The 23,250-nt window shown below is 36.9% G+C and overlaps 1 pseudogene and 1 gene segment (V, D, J or C); both read left to right on the top strand.

The window, feature by feature from the left end:
• The window catches only part of LOC109678727 (14-3-3 protein zeta/delta-like), a 57,011-nt pseudogene extending 53,067 nt beyond the window's left edge, over nucleotides 1-3,944 (top strand).
• Nucleotides 1-23,250, top strand: part of LOC109699244 (immunoglobulin kappa variable 4-1-like) — a 935,238-nt gene that overhangs the window by 735,932 nt on the left and 176,056 nt on the right.

The following is a 23,250-nucleotide window of genomic DNA, read 5'->3' as shown; positions in this document are numbered from 1 at the left end:
ACTCTGGTTGGACTTACAGTTCATAGTGACCCTCTCTCCTGCAGACAGTACCAAAGAGCCTGGAGACTGAGTCATCATGATATCCCCAGAAACACCAGTAATCAGGAATGGATAATGATCATAAATCAATACACACAGTGACTTTATAAAATAAACATTGAAATACATCATTTAAAATGTCATTTCTAATGGGGTTTTGTCAATATACAATTGGATTCATATGAGAAATAATCATTTTATACAGTATATCTTATAAGTTTTAGCTCTACAGAATATTATTCTGAAGAGATTGGGATATTTTTAAATTTCTCACCAGAGACCCAGAGCAACAGGGATGAGAATCAGGGTCTGTGACAAAATCTTTCTGCCCCTGCCTGCCTGATGCAGCTCAGATCTCACTGCAAAGTCATCATTCATAATTCTGAGCAACTAGACTGAGCCTGAGGGGAGATGCAAAGCAATTAGAAAAAAGGAAAAAAAAAATTGCCTGAGTTGTAGGTTGTGAAAATACCTGATGTAAATCAAGAGCCAAAAATATCTCAGAAAGGGTGATTGTGCCACTAGAAATGACACAGAAGTCAACTTATGAGCTCTCAGGTCAACTCTGAAGCTCTAAACCAAAAACCACCACATTCTCTAACAAAGAGCTTTAGTTTTAAATCAGAAATATACTTACATTATTTGAGTTTTACAGAAATGATAGGCCAACTATCTCAGACAATACTAGTAAAAATAAATGCTAGAAAACAACAAAAAAGGAAAAATAAAGGAAAGTGACAGGAAGAAGTAAACAAGGAAGAAAGGAGGAAGAGAGGAAAGCTGAAAGAGAGGACAGGAAGGGAAAAAAGATAATTTGAGTTAAAAAAAATGGAAATAACATAGAATAAAGATTTTGCCCAATCTCCAGGTTTAGGAATTATGAAAGCATAGAGAGGAGAAGGAATTATGAAAGCATAAAAAATAGGGAAAGTGGATAAAGGAAGAAAGAAAGTAACAGTCTTGGGGACAACTTTTTATCATCTGTGAGTAAATGTATCCCAGCTCCAAAGCCACTCTTATGCTCAAGCTGTTGAAGAACACTGCAAGCACTCGCCTCCAATGTCCGTTTGTATTCATGGGCCAGTGAGGCAATGACAACCATGGAATTCACTCTGTGGGGAATCCTGTGGGATTCGAAGATGGCCTTCCTTACTGATAAGATGCCCAAGGGAAAGTCTCTTGAGAAAAGGTCATAACCACTCTAAGTCCTCAGGAAAACATATGAATAATTTTTCAAGAGTCAATGGACCACAAAGTTAGAGATTCTTGTTGCCCAAAAACAAAAATATAATTTGAGTGTGAATCAAAAGCAATAGAAATACCTTCAGATTTTAGAATTATGAAAGCATATTCAAGAAATAAATTATACCCAGAATGGGGGAGTTTGGGGAGGTGGCCCAAACAATGTATACACATGTGACTGAATGTGAAAAAGATAAAATTTTAAAAAAGAAAGAAAGAAATTATAGAAGCAAAGGAGAGGATTCTGAGTGGTTAGGAGGATGGAAGTAAGCTGCTTACATGCACATGAAGACAGCATAATGAAACCCACCAAACACTCTTTGCAAAAGGGGCAAAAAGGAAGAAGGAAATGGGAATATAGTGGAGGGGTTGACCTTGTCAAGGCACACTGTACACATGTATGATATAATGACAATGAAATCCCCTCATATTATTAATGTATGATCATTCAAAAATAAAATAAAAAATAATTAACAGAAAAAAGAAATAAATTACAAACAGCATTATTTGCAAAATACAGGAAACAGAAAAAAATAAGTACCCTAGCCAGGTGCAGGGTTTCACATCTATAATTTCAGCACTCAAGAGGCTGAAGAGGAGGATCATGAGTTTGAGGCCAAGCTGGGCTACATAACGACACCACAACCTGCCTCAAAAAAAAAAAAGAAATGAAATAAAACTAAAACATTAATCAACTGGACATAATTTACAACTCACAGTGTTTTTTCTTTTTCGGTGGTACTGGGCTTTGAATTCAGGGCCTCAGGCATGCTAGGCAAGTGCTCTACCACTTAAGCCATGCTACTAGCCCAACATCTCTGAGTATTTTATATCCAAAGCAAATTACTTAATTGATGCTGAAACTTTAGCACTCAGCCAGAAATATTATTAACAAATAAATATTTATTTTAATTTTTTGGTTTAGCAAGTATTATCTCCTTTGCTTTGAATAAACAGTTTCCTGAAACCACTATTCAGGTATAACATATTAAAATAAATTCTTATAATTGGATTCAAATTTCACCAATGAACTGCTAGGATTCCCCAAGATGAGAAAGTCAAACAGTACCTGATGTGAGGATGGTCCCACTTTGCAAGGTCGAGAATATGAAAGATAAATAAATTGCTCCAGTCAGTTTCTCTCAAGTTCTCACACAATCTAGACCCTTCTTAAACTTTGCAATTTTGCTTTGTCACTGCTCCAATGAACTCAAATTGTTTTCACTCAACTAAGTTGCTACTGCTCATTCAGATCAGGCAGATGAAGAATAGTGTCTTAAGAATCTGAAAAATCTGACAGGTAAACATGTCTGTTTTTCTCAGTATTTTGAGAGAACATATAGACTTAGAAGAAAGGTTTTCCTTTATAACAGAAGAAAACACAAAAATATTCTGTTATATTTTTCCCTCATGAGCTCCTTTTCCACAATGTATAATGTGTATGTTAGATTCCTTGGAAAAAAACCCCACACATTTGTTGACTAAAAATAACACATATGAAAACTCTCACAGCTTTGGCAGGGTGTCTGGAATTAACATCCCTGAGTAGCTCTGACCCAGCACCCTTCTCCACAGTGACCATCTTGAGTGAAGACCCAGGAGAAGGTCAGTCTTTCCTCCAAATTACCATGAAGCATTAAAAAAGAATGCATTTCCTCTTGTTCTATTGACACATGGAATCTCCAGTTAAACTCTGGACTTGTGACTGTAGCTACCTAATATCTGACAAGAAAAAGAAGATATGGGAAGGATTTTTTGTGTCTGTTTAAGGGAAAAAAAATTACATGAAATTATTCCTTATTCATTCTGACCAATAATCTCAAGGGAATTCTTTCCTTAAGAAATGTTTCAATTGACAATCTCAATATCACTACCACCATCTAGAAACTGCTGAGCCCCTGTCCATATAATGCCACCCACTCCAGACACAGAACACCCAGATATGCACAGAAATGGGATGGTGTGAAGATCAAACTTGCCAAGCAGATTTAGCAATATGATGACATTGTGGCCTTCATGAAGTCTATAATTGAGCACTGAGCTGAATTATGTATGAGGAGAGGAATCTTCTCTCAGTTACTTATAAAAATGTTGTAGGAATCTGTAGGTCATCTTGGAGGGTATTCTCAAGTATTAAGCAAAAGATGGAACATGCTAAGAAAAAGCAGAAGATGGCTCAAGAATACACAGAGAAAATTGACACTGAGCTCAGAGCTTTTTGCAAGGATGTACTGTCTCATTTGAAAAGTTCTTGATCCCCAATGCTTCAGAAACAGAGAGCAAAGTCTTATGTTTGAAAATGAAGATAGGCTGTTTCCTTTACTTGGCTGAGATTGCTGCTGGCAATGATGAGAAAGGGATTATGGATCAGTCACAACAAGCATATCAAGAAGTTTTTTATATTAGCAATAAAGAAATGAGCTAATGCGTCCTATCAGATTGGGTCTGACCCTTATCTTCTGTGTTCTATCAGGAGATTCTGAACTCCCCACAAAAAGTCTGCTCACTTGCAAAGACATACCATTGCTGAACTTGATAAAGTGAGTGAAGAGTCATATAAAAATACAACACAGATAATGTAATTATTGAGAGAAAACATTATATTGTAGACTTGTGATGTTCTAGGAGGTAAAGGGGAAGCAGGAAAAGGACGGGAAAATTAACCATCCTTCCAACTTCAGTCTGCCTCATTCTAAAATTTACACAGTAGACCATTTGTCATCCATGCCAACCCACAATAGTTTTTGTTTACAATTTGTGACAGAATTGTGTTAATTCTATTTCAATTTCTCTATTTCCCTCTATTTTATGTTTAATATTGGGATGTTTGGCCAGTTAACATTTAGAGAGTTACTTGTTTTCATCTTCAGGAGGCCAAAATAAGGATGTGTAATTTTTATACAATTTATAAATGTTTGTCATAGTATTTTTGGTACATGGCAGTTTTCACAAGGGCCAGTGTTAAAATTGTATCCATGTCTAATCAAAGAAAACTGCCTACATACTGTTTTGTCCTTGTGGGGAATAAAAGGAATAATTAATTGGTTCTACTCACAGTTGTGGTTATTGTGAGCACTTCATGATTTGCAGCACTTACAAGGCTGTGGTATAAATGTCTCATGATACTTCATGTTGTAGTCATGTGTTTCTGTGGAATAGCCTATCTCAGTGCACACACCTTTGATTACAGCTGCAGAAGTGCTCCTTTAGAAAAAGTTGTGACCCAATTAACTCTGGATAAGGGCAGAAACAGCTCACATCCATTATTTGTATAGGGATATGTGGTTTTCTTCCATTATTTTTGGTATACATTTTATTTGTATTAAAGGTTCAAAGCACACTAAGAAAAAAATGTAAAAATATAGATGCAGTAAAAACAAACTGCTTGGTGTTCATTGCTTCATGGATATCAACCACAGCAGTTAACAAAAAATTCAACGTATTTAATTTTTTAGGGCATCTTTTTTTGCTTTTGTGATTTTTTTTGTCTCTTTTGATACTTGCTTAACATGCATGTTCTGTAAAATATCTAATTAATAAGGAAATAACTTAAGATGATGGCTAGCTTCAATGTCTTTGAAATTTTCATGAGCAATTCCAGCATAATTATTAGAAACATGTTTAATAATTCATATATGTAGAATAAAAGTTTTATTAATGGACTTTTCGACTACTTGCTCTACAGCTTTTCATGAAATGAGTATTGGAAATGAAAATTCCTCAGATGACATTGTACATTTTTGGAAACTTATTCCTTATTCTTCATGGTACCTAATTGGCTTTTACCAAGTTTACATATGAAGTTTATCATAACAAAAAAATACTAATAATATAATAACCTTTCTTAATGATGTCACATAAACTTCTTTCTAGCCCCCTCCAAAAAAAAACTTTTAAAAATTCTGTATTGAGATTGGAGATTTTGGTATATGGCATTTTTCTAACTTAGGAAGTGACAATGTTCGTGGCCCCTGATGACACTGGTACCATTAATGGTAAGTTCTATGCTTCCAAAACACATTATTTTGTCTGTTTGTTTTTTTAAAGAAATTATCAATACTTTTAACCTGCCTTTGATTTGGATCCTTCATTCTCTCTATTTGTCATGTGCACAAGATTGCCTTTCTTTTTCAGCATTCTGTCTTGTCACCAAACATTCCTACGTGGTGGCCAAGTATTTGCAAAAAGGCCACATGATCTTTCCGGCTCCTTTTAGTGTCTAAGACAACCTGTTTCTGTTGCTTGCATCACACAGACTACTTCCCTCATCTCTTTACCACAGCACATTTCTCCTTAGTTGAAGAGATTGTGGTTGTCTCCCTGGAAACTATACCTATCCTGAATGGCTGTCATTGTCTGCCTTTCTAAATAGTGATGGGGCTAAGTTATACCCAAAGCTCGTCCTGAAAAATATTTCCTCATTACCTTACAGAAAACACCAAACAAAAATGTGATATTAAAAGAGGTATTTATTTTCCTTTGAGAATATAAGCTCCTGAGGAGAGATCAAAGATGGCAGTTAGGATTGGGCATCAGAATTCCCTGAGCTACATGACTCAGAAACCACCTCAAGACATGAGAACTACACTTGGAACATCAACCAGGATCAAACTCTGCAATATCCTGGACCCCTAACCCATGGAACACCTCTTTATGCCCCACCACACTGAACCAAGTCCCAGGAAGTATCTGCCTTTAGAAAAATGGCACACCATTTCTCCTCACTTGTTAGTTACAAAGCTGCCTGCATTCCTGCAGATCAACAGAACAGGGACAGAAATAGTACATCAACCAAGCTAACAACAAAGACAGTCACAACACAAAGCTTAAATCAAGGGAAAAAAAACAGACAATTAAAACAAACAACTAGCCAATCAAGAACATAGTTGAACAGCACCAATTGGAGTGATGGGGAGAAGAAGAAGGGAAGAAAACTAACTCCTCAAAAAAACAATTAAAGGGAGGATTTAGTGGGAAATGAAGAAAATGGATACCCAGCTCATGACTCAACAAAACAATGATAATTGAAACTAATGAGTCCAGTGACACCAACAAAAAAAACCCCAAAGAGGAAATTGTGGAAAAGGTCACTGAGAAACCCATGGAGAAAATATTCAATGCAGTTAACCAGAAAGTACAGATGTACTCAAGAAACTTCAAGACACCACGAATAAAGAACATAAGAAGACACAGCAACAACTAAATGAACTAGGAGAGAACGTCAACAAACACCAAAGTGAAACAAAGGACTATATAAAGAGAGAAATATGAAATAAAGAAGACAAAACAAAATAATAAAAGAGAAGTTGAACAAAGATATGGAAAACCTCAGAAAAAAGAATCAAAAAGAAGTCCTGGAAATAAAAAGTCCCTATACTCAAACAAAAAAAACAAACCAAAAAAAACCACAGTGGAAGGTCACTACAGCAGACTAGAACAAGTGGAAGACAGAATCTCAGAGTTTGAAGATAAAATAGAAATTAAACCAAAAAAAAAATAGAACTCTTAGTCAATTAACTCAAGGGCTAAGAAAGGAATATGAAAGAACACAGCAACTCCATCAAATGACCTTACCTGAGAATCATGGCAGTGAAGAAGAAGAGGTACAAGCCAAAAGGATATGTAATATATTGAATTTAAAAACAACAGAAAATTTCCCAAACCCCAAGAAAGATTTGCCCATTCAGGTACAAGAAGACTCCAGGACACCAAAAAACTTGACCAAAACAGAACTTCTCCATAGCATATAATCATTAAAACAATAAGCACAGAAAACAAAAAAAGAATATTAAAGTCTGTAAAAGAGAAAAAACAAATAAAATATAAAGGTAAACCCATCAAAATAACAGCAGATATCTCAACAGAACATTAAAAGAAAGAGGGGCATGGAATGAGAACAATTACAGCCCTAGCATACTCTGTCCAGCAAAACTATCATTCTAAATTGACAGAGTAATAAAGTCTCTCAGGATAAACAGAAACTAAAGTAATATATGACCACCAAATCACTATTACAGAAGATTCTACGAGGAATTCTGCACACAGAAGATGAAAGCAAACAAAAGCATGAGAGGACAGAAAGTATTAAAACTCAGAAGAGGAAAAAACAAATAATCAAGTTGTAACATTGACTCAGCTGCACACATTCAAATCCTTATAAAACAAAAACAACTAAATGGCAGGATTCACCAAATACTTATCAATATTAACTCTGAATGTCAGTGGACTCAACTCCCCCATCAAAAGACACCATTTGGCAAACTAATTAAAAAGGAAGATCCAACAATCTGTTTTTTATAAGAGACCCACAATAATGACATAAATAAACACTGTTTTAGGGTGAAAGGCTAGAAGTAGATTTACCAAGCTAATTGCCCCTGTAAACAGGCTGAGTAGCAATACTTATATTAGACAAAGTAGGCTTCAAACTTACATAGATCAAATGAGACAAAGAGGGTCACTTCATACTAATAAAAGGTGCAATACATCAAAATGAAATAACAATTATCAACCTACATGCACCCAATGTCAGTGCACCCAACTTCATCAAATATACACTAAAATACTGTAAAGCACACATACACACAAACACAGTGGTAATGGGAGACTTGGATACCCCTCTATCACCAGTATATATGTCATCGAGATGAAAAAATCAACAAAGAAATCCTAGACTTAAATGACACCATAGATCAAATGGACCTAACTGATGTCTACAGAATATTTCATCCAACAACAGCAGGATACAAATTCTTCTCAGCAACCCATGGAACTTTCTCCAAAATACGCCATATCTTAGGACACAAAGCAAGCTTCAGCAAATATAAGAAAATAGAAATTTGATCTGATCACAATGCAATAAAACTAGAACAACAAAACATCAGCAGAAAATACACAAGAAATTAGACGATGAAATACACATTGCTTAATGATCAGTGGATCATAGAGGAAATCAAAAAAGTTCCTGGAATTTAATGAAAATGAAAACACAACCTATCAGAACCTAGGGGACACAGCAAGTCCCACAAAGAGGAAAGCTTATAGCCATGAGTGCATACAATAAAAGGACACAAAGATCACAAATAAATGACCTAATTCTACATCTCAAATGTCTAGGAAAAAAAAAACCTAAAACAAGCAGAAGGAGAGAAATAATAAAAATGAGGGCCAAAATTAATGAAGGTAAAAAATGCAAAGAATCAATGAAACAAAAAGCTGGTTCTTTGAAAAAATAAACAAGATTGACAAGCCCCTGGCAAATGTGACTAAAAAGAGGAGGGAAAACACACCAACTAGTGAAATCAGAAATGAAGAAGGGGAGATAACAAAAAACACTAAGGAAATCCAGGGAATCATCAGAGACTATTTTGAGAACCTATATTCCAATAAGTTAGAAAATGTTGAAGAAATGGACAAATTTCTAGATACTTATGACCATGTAAAACTGAACCAAGAGGATATTAACCACCTAAGAAAATCTATAACACATAATGAAACTGAAGCAGCAATAGTCTCCCAAAAAAGGAAAGTCCAGGAACTGATGGATTCTCCACTGAATCCTACCATACCTTTAAAGAAGAACTAATACTAATACTCCTTAAAGTTTTCCACAAAATAGAAAGGGAAGGAACACAGCCTAACTCATCTATGAACCCAACATTACACTCAATCCGAAATCAGAGAAGTACACATCCAAACAGGAGAGCCATAGACCAATCTTCTTAATGAACATTGTTGCAAAAATCCTCAATAAAATAATGGCAACATGAATCCAACAACATATCAGAAAGGTCATTCACCATGTCCAAGTTGACTTCATTCCAGGGATGCAGAGCTGTTCAACATATGCAAATCATTAAATGTAATACAGCACATTAAACAAAGACAAAAAGCACTCAATCATCTCAATAGATGCAGAAAAAGTCTTTCATACCATTCAACACCATTTCATGATAAAAGCTCTAAGGAAACTAGGAATACATCCTTGAGGAAAGAATCTACCTGAACATTATAAAGTCTATATATGACAAACCTATAGCCAACATCATACTTAATGGAGAAAAACTGAAACCATTTCCCCTAATAACAGAAACAAGAGAAGGTTACCCACTCTCCCCACTCCTGTTCAACATAATCTTAATTCCTAGGCAGAGAAAGGAAACAAGAAGAAGAAATAAAAGGAATACAAATAGGGAAAGAAGTAGTCAAACAATCCCTATTTGCAGATGAACTTATCTTATACTTAAAGATGTAAAAAAAACTCTACCCAAAAACTCCTGACACCATAAACAGCTTAAGCAAAGTAGCAGGATACAAAATCAACTTACAAAAATCAGTAGCATTTCTATACACCAACAATGAACAGATTGAGAAAGAAAATAGGAAAACAATTCCATTTACAATAGTCTCAAAAAAAATAAAATGCCTAGGAATAAGTTTAACAAAGGATGTAAATGACCTCTACAAGGAGAACTACAAACTATTGAAGAAAGATTAAAGACTAAAGAAGGTGGAAAAATCTCCCATGCTCATGGATTGGCAGACTCAACATAGTAAAAATGGCTACACTACCAAAAGCAATCTACATGTTCAATGCAATATCCATCAAAATACCAATGACATTCCTCACAAAGATTGAAAAATTTACCCTAAAGTTCTTTTGGAAATGCAAAAGACCACGAATAGCCTAGACAATACTGAACAAAAAGAGCAACACTACAGGTACCACAATACCCAACTTCAAACCATACTACAGAGCCATAACAATAAAAACAGCATGGAACAGGCACAAAAAACAGATATGAAGACCAGTGGAAGAGAATAGGGAACCACATATGAATCCACGCAGTTACGCCCACCTAATTTTCAACAAAAGTGCCAAAAACATACTATGGAGAAAAGTCAGCCTCTTCAACAATGTTGCTGGGATAAAATGGGTATCTGCTTGCAGAAAACTGAAACTAGATCCATGCCTGTCACCCTGCACTAGTATCAACTCACAGTGGATTAAGTACCTTAATATCAGAAGGAAACCTTGAAGTTAGTACAGGAAAGATCAGGGAATACACCAGAAGCAATAGGCATAGGCAAGTACTTTCTCAGTAGACCTCAAGCAGCTCAGCACCTAAGAAAAAGTATTGACAAATAGGACCACACGAAGGTAAAAAGCTTCTGCACAACAAAATAAATGGTCTCTAAATTGAAGAGACCACCTACAGAATGGAAGAAAATCTTTGTTAGATATTCATCAGACAAAGAGCTGTAACCAGAATATACAGGGAGTACAAAAACTAAACTCCCATAATTAATGAACCAATAAAGTGTGCAACTGAACTAAACAGAACTTTTTCAAAGGAAGAAGTCCAAATGGCCAAAAAAACACATGAAAAAATGCTCACAATCCCTGGCCATAAAGGAAATGCAAATCAAACCACACTAAGATTCTACCTCACTCCTGTTAGAATAGAACAAGAACAACAATAACAACAAATGTTGGTGAAGATGCAGGGGAAAAAGAACCCTCATACACTGCTGGTGGGAATGTAAGCTAATAAAACCACTTTGGAAAACAGTATGAGGCTTCTTAAAACCCTAAACATAGATCTTCCATATGATCCAGCAATACCACTCCTAGGGATTATACCCAAAGGAATGTGACTCAGGTTATGACAAAGGCACCTGCACACCATGTTTATTGCAGAACTATTTACAATAGCAATGGAAACAGCCAAGATCCCTGTTACTGATGAATGAATTAAGAAAATGTGATATTTATACAATGGAATTTTATTCAGCCACAAAGAGTGAAATTTTGTCATTCACAGGAAAATGGATGGAACTGGAGAACATCATCTTAAGTGAAGTTACTCAGCTCAGAGGCCAAAAATTCCATCTTCTCCCTCATATGTGAATTATAGACCTTAAATGAATGCAGCAAAATACTATTGGACATTGGCCAAACACTCAGGGAAGATCATGCATGATAAATACAGGGAAAAGAAAGAAAACCAAAAACCTGAATGTGGTTGATGTGTTCACTATAGAGGAGTGAATATAGCAATCTTAAACTGGCAGAGGCCACCTTTGGAAGGGGACTAAGAAGTAGTGACGAGGGCCAGTAGAGATGAACCAATTTGGGTTGTAACACACATATGCATGGAAACAACACAATGAATCACCCTGTATATGTATCTTCCTCTCAAACGAGCAAAAACGCTATGTTTTTCTTTTATCTTATGTTTTTTTCTTCAACAAACCAAAGAACAAGAGGGTGAACAGATACTGACAGGGGGCAGAGGGAAGACGGCCCAAATATTGTATACACATGTAAGTACATGTAAAAACAATAAATAATGTTTTTAAAAAGAGACTGTAATGTCCTCAAGAACAGGGGCAAAGCTTTCTGAATGTTCTGTTGTGCCTAGTGCACTGTAAATGCTCAAGAAATATTGATGATGGAAGAAAAGAGAAATGTGCCAGGTATTTTGATATATATCAGTTATACATATGGTTTTAAGTATAAAAGGATAGAGTGCCCAAATTTTGATCAAATACTGGATCATATTTTCATCCAATATAGGTATATCACTTATGGTTTTATGTTATATTCACTTATGGTAAAGTGAATATCACTTATGGTTTTATGTTATATTCACTTATGGTAAAGTGAATGAAAGTTTGAATTTTCAAAAGCAAAATAATCTTCTACTTAAGGAAATAAATTATTTTTGAGACACCTGCAGATTCTAAGATAATATAGTCCACAGTAAATGCAATTAAAAACTTGGTGCATTATTTTTGTTGGATTTAAAAGTTGAAAGGCAGAATTAATGCAGAGGATAAAGAAAACTCGAATACTTTAATGAAAAAATAATTTTCTAATTAAAGAGTTCAAAAATATTTGGAGTCCCAGAAACAGAGATAATGACAATAAGGTAAAAGGAAATATTATTTAAAAAACAAAACAAAACAATAACATCAGTGACTTTTCACTACTATATAAAGGAAATGCTGGAGGCAGGTCTGCTGGTAGAGGAATGTAACCGTGGGGAGAAACATGAAGATATAAAGAGAAGAAGCCTGGGAGGTGTGAATAATGGGCTCATGGAAATTAATACTGGCTTCACAAACAATGGGTATAACACTACCTTGTAGACTTTAAGATGATTATATGTCTTCTAATATGAAGAAAACATTCATCATGTAAAGAAGTGTTTAAAATATATTTGAAATTTTAACTCATCCATGTGGTAAATTTAATTATTCATAGTGGTAGAGACCAAACCCAGGGGCTTGCGTGTGCTAAGCATGTGTTCTAGAACTGAACTACATCCAAATACAAATTTAGTATCTTTAAGCCAAATAAGTTGACATTCTCAATTTACTTAAATTAATTCATAATTAAAAAGTAAACAAGAAAAATTCGACTTAAAAAAACAAACAATACAAACTAGTCCAAGAAAGTAGAGATAATGGACCATAAAAACAGAGAGGCAAACAGAAATGATACATTTAAAAACTCTAGGTGTAGTCTCAGCTTTAAAATAACTGGAATATAAATTCCAAGTAAAATTATAAAATCAACCACTTGGGATATTGCATGTCAACTGGGAATCTAATGAGCCCTGAATCCCTTTATCCCATGACAGAAGGCTGGCAAACCAGAGCAAGGAGTTAAATCTCATAAGAACTGCTGAGGTTGTTTCTCCTTTCAAGAGCACCCATAAATGCATATAACAAGGATCTATGAAGCCATAATGGGTGGCTGGAGCAGAAAACCTGTCGTGCACAGCCCAAGACAAAGAAAAAGACCAGAGTGAAGCTTAGGGCAAATAATCCATCCAGAGTGTGGCTTAGGACAAATAAACCCAGCCCAAACATGGCCTGGGGCAAAGAAGCCATAGGAGGCATCACTGGATAGAAATGTCACTGTGGCACAAGCACAGATGCTGTGGAGGGTTCAGTACATGGTCTATAACATGGCAGAGAAAGTAGTGAGAGGAATGCAGGCAGTGGAAACATCTGAATATAATTCCCCACTCAACAATGGATAGAGCCTTAGGACCAGCTGGGCACTGCTGTCTGCCACAGCCCAATCTAAGAAATTTCAGTGGTGAGAATTTCTGATGTGAGCTGCCATGCTGAGCAAACCAGCTCCTGTCAGAGCAACATTTGACAAAGGACTGCACCCAGATTACATAATTAGTAAGTAAGTAGTCTGGAGCTTGGCAGCAGGGAAAGCTGTAAATTTGGGGCAGCAAGGGGAACGATGTGAGATTAGCAAGTCAAGGGCTCAAACTCTGGAAGCCTTCACCACATATTCTATGCAGATCATCAAATTCTCCCCCGCCCCTTCACAGATACCCCACCACCCCTAGAAAAGGATCACAAGGCTATAAACAAACAGAATTCCAGAGTCAGATATCAGACTAGACTGGCATCTAGTGGACTGAAAGACTCTGAAACTGGAGAGGAGTGGAGAAATTCCCACTTTGGGGACCATTAGAATATTCTGAATTTTTTTGTTAATTTGTTTTTGTCACTGTTAAGTTTGGGATGTTCCGATTTTTTATGTGTTTGTATTGTTTTTCTTTCTATGCATCTGAATTTGGCAATTTTAGTACTCTCTTTCTTCCATTTTCTCTTTATTACTGCTTTTCTCTCCCTTCTTTCTCTCTGAAATAATCATATGAGATCCATGAAACCTTCCTTTCAGTATTCAGTCTTTAAATTATGTCTTCTCCTTCCCTTTACTATTGTCTTTTCCCATTTATGCTTTCCTTCTGTCTACAACTAGGACTGCTTTCTAGAACACATTTTCTCCTGTGTCTGTTTAACCACACATAATCTTCTCTGTTACCCATACTTTTAATGGGTAAGAATTGAATAATAACCAGTTCCAAGTAATCATATGATACCATATCTGTATTTGGTAAATTATGAATAATGATTTTATATAGATAAAACTCTACATTTGCTGGCCCAAAGAATCAACACACCTTCTACCAGGTATTTAGTAGAACATAATTCAGTTTCTTTAAGTAAAAGAATTTTGCAGACCTAATAAAAATAAGTTAACTTTAAAGAAATTACCTAAGTAGTTCTGACCTAATCATAGAGACCTTAAAATCTGGATTGAGAGACAAAGGGAAACTGGAAAGTTTCCAAACATGAAGAGAATCAGGTGTGGAGGAGATTCTCCAGTGCTGACTTTGGAGATATAGGAGCCATGTTTCAAGGAAGGGGAGTAACTTCCAGGAGCTGTGAGCAGAGAACCCAGTGACACCATTCCTTGATTTCTGGGCATAGTCTTATGACAAATGAGCTGCTAAATTGATATCATTTCTTACTCAGTACTACAAAACTAGTAGAGACATCAATGTGTTACTTGCCAATAGGAGAAGTGGAAATCTAAGTAGAAAAATTTATCTTCACACTGAGCCATGGCCAAGATGATGCTGAAATCTCTGTCTTGGTATGCCATGTGGTGAAGCTCTACTCTTTTTCTACCATACTGATTTTCCTAATATGTGAACATACACACACAATTAAGGATAAATCCACTGTACAGAAGTACATATAGGAGAAGATTAGCTTTGAAGAAGGTCATGCATTACTGGGCTGAGTGGGATAAGAAGATACAGATGATCCCAAGTTCTTTTTTTTAAATTTTTATTTTATTCACATGTGCATAAAATGTTTGGGTCATTTCTCCCCCCTTCCCCCCACCCCTTCCCTTACCACCCCCCGCTCCCTCCCCTACCCCCCCTTGAACAGATGCAAAATGCAAAAGTTCACTGAACGAAAAGGAAAGAAAAGGTAAGAAAAAGCACCACAAGATAAATGGTGATCTCCTGCCAGATGGAAGAGAAACATTATTCTCTTTGTTTAAAGACTAATTTATAAATTGTAAGGCTAGATAAATCCAGGCAGTCCTTAGGGATGGGATACGGTGACTGGCAGGTTAATTAACACAGCCTTATCATATAACATGGGGGTATTCTGCACATGTGCTTACGCTAATTTTTGGCCTTTATTTGTATGTATGAGATGCAGCCAATATTTATAAGGTCTTAAGTAGAGGACTTGGCCAGGGAAGTCAAATTGGGGGCAGGCCTTTTTTAACCAGACAAGCTAGGCTCAGTGGTATTTCTTTCAACACTATCTTGCAAAGATATTTACAACTGCTAGTGTATTACAACTTAGAGGAGATTTATTGCTCTAGAGATGGCTCAGAGTAGTACCGAAGAAAACTAAAAGAGTCTAGGAAGAGCGTAACAGGTTAGTTAAGCAAAGGGAGCCCCAAGTGGGTTATTTTCCCTGTTTGATAGCCTGCCTCAAATGGTCTGTCTCTCCTATCTTCATGGCCATATCTCATGACAGTTGAAGGAACTAAGAGCAAAGTGCTGTGTAAGGAACAGGGAAGACCTAAGGTGATTCCAAACAAACCTGAACCACACTGCTGCCTGCACCTTTTCTAAAGTCCCCAGATGTTTCAAGTGCCAAATACAAAGTTTGCAATGATGGAGGGTATCACAAAACTGTTTTAATTATTATTTTACTCTAAGGAAAAGTGGAGTTTTCCTTTTATTTTAGAATTTACATTGACTGTTTCTTTGGTTCACGTTTTACTTGTGTTCCAATATAGATAAATATCTAGGTCTTATTCCAACATTTATTTGGTACTATGATTTATGTGAAGTGTCCCCAAAAAAGTTCTTTCGCTGAAGGTTTTGTGCATAACTGACAGATGTGATCATTGAAAGATGATTGGATCATAGGGATTCTGACTTAATCAATACATCAATCTATTGATGGATGTATAATTTTATGGGTTATGTGATAGGGGAAAGTAAGAGGTGGGGCATTTATGGAGGAGATAGTTAACTGAGGGTGTGACTTTGAAAACTATATCTTGTTTCAGGACACTTCCTGTTTCTCTCTGCTTCCCAGCAGCCATGTGGTGAGCAGGTTTCTTCTACCACACCCTTCCACCATGATGTTTTTGGGTAGCCACAAAAGTAAAAGCAATGGAGCTAGTTGACCATGAAGTGAAACCTCTGAAACATAAGCCAAAACAAATCCTTACTCCTTTAACTTGTTTACCTCTAGTGTATTGTCACAGTAAAGAATACGCTAAGATACTTGGTACAACTCTTATCACCCAGAACCCATTCCTGGGAAATACCTGACAGGCCTGAGTCCCAACTGCTCCCACTAAGCAAGTTAGGAAGAGCTAATCCATATGCAGACAACTTTAAGATGCTATGGAGTACTCAAACAATTATGTGTGGCCTATGCCACTCTTGTTCCTGGCTGTATCTCATGTCCCATGTTAGGTGCTCAATTACTATTTTAAATGAATGTAAGAATTGGATTAATTATCATATTGTTTCCATAGAGACACAGAGTTTTACCAGGTCCAAAAATTGAAATCTGTTAATAAATATGAAATGTAAAGCCTGAAGGAAAAGTCTACTGAACACAAAACCACACCCAATATTACTATGTAGTAAGGTTTCTGTGTCTACATTTGGAAAGCAAATAGGTATATGTGGTCCAGAAATAAGGTGAGAGCTGATACGTTGTTTGCATTGAAGATGGAGGAAAAGGGTCACTGACCAAGAGATACAGGAAAACTCTAGTTGCTGGCAAGGGCAGAGACATATGTTCTCTTAGAGCCTCCCAGTAGGAATGTAGCCTGCCAACATCTAGATTTTAGCCCATTGAGTCCTGTGTTGGGATTCTGATCTTTGAACTATAAAATGATATTTCTCAGAATCAAGCCAAAGAAGTGATGATCTCTGTAAACAGTCCCTGAAGAAACAGAAAACTAATAGATTTTCATTCCTATATTTCCCTATAGGTACCTTCCAAGCTAAGGGATTTAAGGGACACTGAGCCCTTCATTTTCTGTTGAACACTATAGGCCTTCTCATCACAAGCTATCATGCAGATGGTCATAGTATGCCAGCCAAGGGCTGTGTGGGGTACAAGCAACCTATGAGTTTCTGAGAGGAAATTTATATTCAAGTCTGAAGCACCATGTGAGGAGCACTATAACCATGCTGACAGTAATAACATGCAATGTCTTAATTTGGAGGCTGCTGATGGTGACAGTGAAATCTATCCCAGACCCACTGTCACTGAAGCAGTCAGGGATCCCAGATGCGTGGGTGGATGCCCAGTAGGTGAGAAGTCTAGAAGACTGTTCTGGTTCTGCTGGTACCAGGCCAAGCAGTTCTTCTGGATGGAGCTGGATAAAAGACTCTGGCTGGACTTACAGTTGTGGTGACCTCTCTCATGTAGATACAGCCAGGAAGCCTGGAGACTGAGTCATCATTATGTCCCCAGAGGTACCTGCAATCAAGAAAAGGTAATGATCATATGTCCACACCTGCATAGACTTTAAAATAAAAATATTGAAAAATGTCATTTCAAAGGTCATTTCTAATGGAGTTATGTCAATATACTATTGGGTTTATATAGAAAATAGTCATTATATCCAAGTACATCTTACAATTTTTTTCTCTACAAAAATATTATTCTGAGGAGACTGTGACATTTTAAAATTTCTCACCAGAGACCCAGAGCAAAGAGACATGAGGACCTGAGTCTGTGACACCATCTTGGTGCCCCTGCCTGCCTGGTACAGATCAGTTCTTACTGATCCTGGAGGGGACTATGCAAAGCAAACAAAAATTAAGAAAGCAATTTGGCGAGGCAGAAGATTGTGAACGTGTCTAATGCAAACCAAGAGCTAAAATATCACAGAAAGGGTAGTTGTGCAACTAGAAAAGACACAAGACACAGAAGTCAACTTAGAAGCTCTAAACCACAAACCACTGGATGCTCTAATGAAGAACATCAGTTCAAAATCAAAATATATTAAATGAGTTGAGTTTTACAGTAATGACAGATGAAATACCTCAGAAAATTCTAGTGTAGTAATAAAACATGGCAGAAAACAACATTGATAAAAGAATGAAAGAAACATAGGGGAAGGTGGGAGGTAAGGAGGGCAAGGGGAAATGAGGGGTAGGGCCAGAAGGAGGGAAGAAAGGAAGGAAAAAAGGAAAGAGAGTGAAACAAAGATGAGGAAAGGAAGAAGTAAAATAGGGAGAGGAAGGAAAGGGACAATACAAAAAGAAAGTGACAACTTTGGGCCAATTTTTATTTTCTTTCACCATAAAATTTCCTAGCCCCAAAGCTACTCTTATCCTGAAACCATTTAAGGACACTGCAATCACTTGAGCTCCAGTATCCAGGCTATGCATGGCCAGAGAGACAAAGAGGCATGGAATTCACTCTGTGGGGAATCCTGTGGAACACTAATTTGAGATGAGGTGAAAGGGCCATACTTTCAAAGTACATGTGAACAAAACAGAAGCTGGATTGTATCATACCAACACCTAAAGAAACTGAATAGAGGGCTCTAAATTAATTAGGAAATTGAAAGAGAGACAAAAAAAGATTTCCTGAAGATATAAGGATACATATGGAAATCTGCAGAAAGATTTGGAGTGAGAGGGAAGGGGTAAGAGACAAAAGTGGAAGGGTTAGATTGGACAAAGTAAAGAGTAGTAACAGAGGGGACACATCCAGAAACCCCTTTGAACATCAACTTAGAAATTAATAACAAAAGACAGAACTATAAAATAGGTACAGTGGGGGGATACTTGGAGAAGGGAGAGGGTGAACAAAGCAGATTAACATGAGGGAATATGGTTGATGGACTCCATATACCTATATGAAGTGCTTGCAATTGCTTTAAGTGGGGCAGGAGGAGTTTGAGGGGGAGAATTGTACAATGTGAGCCTATTCAAAATTGTCACAATGAATTACTCCTCTATAACAAAAATACCCTAATAAAAAAATAATAATAGTAAAAGATTTTCTCAATCAGTAATAGCTCAAACCAACACCGACAACAATTTTTACTTCATGGTATAGAGCGGTCTATGATTCATCAGCCTTGAAATTAGTCTAAGATGTCCTTATTGGTAAAATACTCAAGTGAAACCTCTCTGGGGAAACCCATGAGCATCTGAACTCCTCAAGAAACTGTATGAGTAATTTTTCAAGGGCCAACAAACCATAAAATCAGAAATTCTTTGCACCAAAACCAAAAAGGTAATTTGAGTATGAAAGAAAGGCATTACCAGTAACATAGAATAAATATATTCTCCAGAATTCAGATTTTGGTATTATGAAAGCATATTTGAGAAATAAATTGTAAATTTAATATTATGAGCAAAGTACAGGAAAATGAGAAATTAAAACATCATAGCCAGGTAGCGCTGCACTCCTGAAGATCCAGCATTTACAAGGCTGAAGAAAATAGGATGACAAGTTCAAGGTCATCCTAGGCTACATAGCAATGCTCTGTCTCAAAAGAAAAAAATTAAAGCATTATTAATCAAATAGATATAATTGATTCAGAGTATTTTCTATACAAAACAACTTAGTGAGTCAGACGCATTATTAACGTCAAATTTGTGAGGTCAAATATATATATTTATTTTTCCATTTAATGAATACAATCTTACCTTATTTTGTTTTACATTTTTGGACATAAAATATTAAAACAAATTCCCATAGGCAGTTTCAGTGTTTACCTAGGAACTACAAAGATACCATAATATGAGAGTCAAACTATGTAATTTGGAGATGTTCCACATTTCCAAAGGCAAGATTATGAAATATGAATAAATTGGTCAAGTCAGTTTCTAACAGTTCTCATAATCTCTGGACCCTTGTTAAACTTTGTAATTAGGCTTTGTTATGGCTCCAGTGAGTTTAAGTTGTTTTCATTCAAATAATTTATTATTGCTTATTCAGATTAAGCTAATGGAGATAAAGGTCTTAAGAATTCAGAAAAGTAACAGGGACGATTCCAAGATGGCAGCTAGAGGGAGGAAGCAGAAAGGGTGCCTCCTAAAGTAAAATCTTAGAAAGATGCTGGAGATACACCTTACAGGAAAACTACCAAGAAGAGGCAAAACATTAACTCCTCCACACCTCCAGCATGCACACAGCATCTTCACTTCACGTTAAACAGAGAAACCAGGAGGGCTCCCATGCTGCCACCAGACACCAGCATCCAGATGGCTTGGGAAGTCATGGACCACAAGGTGAGCTAAGCGGCACTCAGTACTCCCACAGACAACCCTGGGCAAGATCAGCATAGCCTCTGGAAAGACCGACCCCACCCAGGGAAAAAAGAAAAAAACTGAATAATAAGCAATAACAACAAAAAGACACATAGCAAAGAGGGCAGGGTGCCCTGAGCGCTGAAGAGGGGGGAGGGGAAATCCCTCACAGCAAGCCAGCTGGAGAAAGCAGGAGAGGTGGCACACGCCCAGCAACCAGGAGTGGGAAAGCTTGTAAAAGTGGCAGTGGGAGAAAAACTCCACAGGACAGGGGGGAAGACCCACTTCCCACGTGACCTGTAAATAAACAAGCCAGCGGGACAAGGCAGGAACAGCAGCACACACCCAGCAGCAATGAGGAGCGGGAAAGCTTGTAAAAGTGGCAGTGGGAGGAAAACTCCACAGAGAGGGTAGAAGACCCACTTCCCACGTGAACTGTAAATAAACACACAGGCCTGAGAAAGCTGGTGCACTGTCACCTCCCCTAGTGTACTTGGAAAGGGGAAAGCTTGCAGCAGTGGCATTGCACACAGTAGAACATTAAGTAAACAAAGCCTGAGGGGCTAGGTGAATGTTAAGCTCACTCCTGAGATCTGCATAAATAAAGCCTCCAGAAACAGCAGGCTGACAGCAGCTGGCAGGCAAGTCACAGCCCCAGGTAGCCATTCACAGAACTGTCTCCAGGCTCTTTTTTTTTCTCCCTACCTTTGATGAGAAAACAACCGAACTACACCTGCATGACGAAAAACATACTGAAACTGTATTGCATTTGAACTTGGGATGCTTTGTGGGGTTTTTCTTGCTTTCGGTTGCTTTATTTTGTTTTGTTTTGTTTTTCACCTTTGATGAGACAATGACAAAACTACTTCTGATACGCCATCTCCAGGATTGGAGGCTGAGGGATGAACACCAAAATTATTAAGACTGAAACTTTATTACATTTGAACTTGGAGATTTTTTTTTCAATCATCTCTCTGTCTTTCTAATGCCTGTTCAGTTGACTGCTGATTAGTACACTATCTCTCCCTGTTTATATCTTTGAAACTTTTTGTTTGTTTGTTTGTTTTGGTTTTTTTCTTTGTTCACTTGTTTTCCCCTCTTTCTTTAACTTCTTTGCTTTCCATCTCCTCTCACCCTTCCATTCTAAATATCACCATTGTTATTATTACAAGCTCGAAAATACTTAATTGCACACAGCACAGGGACAATAACAACATCAAGGGCAATGACGGGAAGACAAAAAAAAAAAAAAAACAGGGAAACCAGTTTCCCCACAGCAAAAAATTAGTACAGGAACCAAAGGGAAATGAAGAAAACAGATACTTAGATGGAGACTCCAACAAACTGAAGATAAACTATGCTAAAGAACCCAATGAAGCCAACACAAACAATCTAAAAGAAAAAATCCTACAGGTAATCAGTGAGAATTTTATAGAGATGATACTGGATATGGTCAACCAAAATGTACAGGAGACACTCAAGAATTTCAAACACAACAAAAATAGAGAATGTGAAAAAGCACAAGAAGAAATAAAAGAAATCAAAGAAGCACTGTATAAACACAAAGTGAAACAAAGAACATGAATAATAAAGAGATAAATGAACTCAGGGCAAAAATAAACAACATTAAAGAGGAAGGGACTCAGGATATGGAAAACCACAGAAAAAAGAATGAAACAGAATTGCAAAACAAAATGGAAGGCCAACCCGGAAGAACAGAACAAACAGAATACAGGATCTCAGAACTCGAAGATGAAATGGTAATTAAGGGAAAAACAGAAGAACTATTAGTTAAACAACTCAAGACCTGTGAAAAGAAAATGCAAGAATTCACTGGCTCCATCAAAAGACGAAACCTGAGAATCATGGGCATCAAAGAAGGAGAAGAGGTGCAAGCAAAGGGAATGTGCAATATATTCAACAAAATAATAACAGAAAATTTCCCAAATCTAGAGAAATGTATTCCCATAGAGATGCAAGAGGCCTCCAGAACACCAAACAGATCAGATCAAAATAGAACTACCCCACAGCATATCATCATTAAAACAAGAAGTACAGAAACTAGAGAAAGAATACTGAAGGCTGTAAGAGAGAAGAAACAAATAACATACAAAGGTAAACCCATCAAAATCACAGCAGACTTTTCAACAGAAACACTAAAAGCAAGAAGAGCTTGGGATGAGATCTTCTGGGCACTGAATGAAAATAACTTCAACCCCAGGATATGCTATCCAGCAAAACTATCTTTCAAAATAAATGGAGTAATAAACATCTTCCATGAGAAGCAGAAACTAAAACAATATGTGACCACAAAGCAACCACAACAGATTCTTCAAGGGATTCTGCACACAAGAAGTGAAACCCAACATAACTATGAAGGGGCAGGCAGCACCAATCTATAGGAAAAGAAAAAGCAAGAAACTAGAGAGTAACCTCAACTTAGGTAAACACAATCAAACCCTCAAACAACTAAGACAACTAAATAACAGGAATCACCACATAACTATCAGTACTAACACTTAATGTTAATGGACTTAATTCCCCCATCAAGAGGCACCATTTGACAACATGGATTAAATAAGAAGATCCAACAATTTGTTGCTTACAGGAGACCCATCTCACTGACAGAAATAAGCATAGGCTTAGGATGAAAGGCTGGAAGAAGATTTACCAAGCCAATGGCCCCCAAAAACAGGCAGGAGTAGCAATACTTATCTCTGACAAAGTAGACTTCAAACCTACATTGATCAAATGAGATAAAGAAGGACATTCCATACTAATAAAAGGGGAAATAGACCAAAAGAAAATAACAAAAATC

This window comes from Castor canadensis, chromosome 12 (genome assembly GCF_047511655.1).
Source record: "Castor canadensis chromosome 12, mCasCan1.hap1v2, whole genome shotgun sequence".
Lineage (NCBI taxonomy): Eukaryota > Metazoa > Chordata > Mammalia > Rodentia > Castoridae > Castor > Castor canadensis.
The sequence above is the reverse complement of the archived record's forward strand: the minus strand, read 5'-3'. Positions and strand labels throughout refer to the sequence as shown.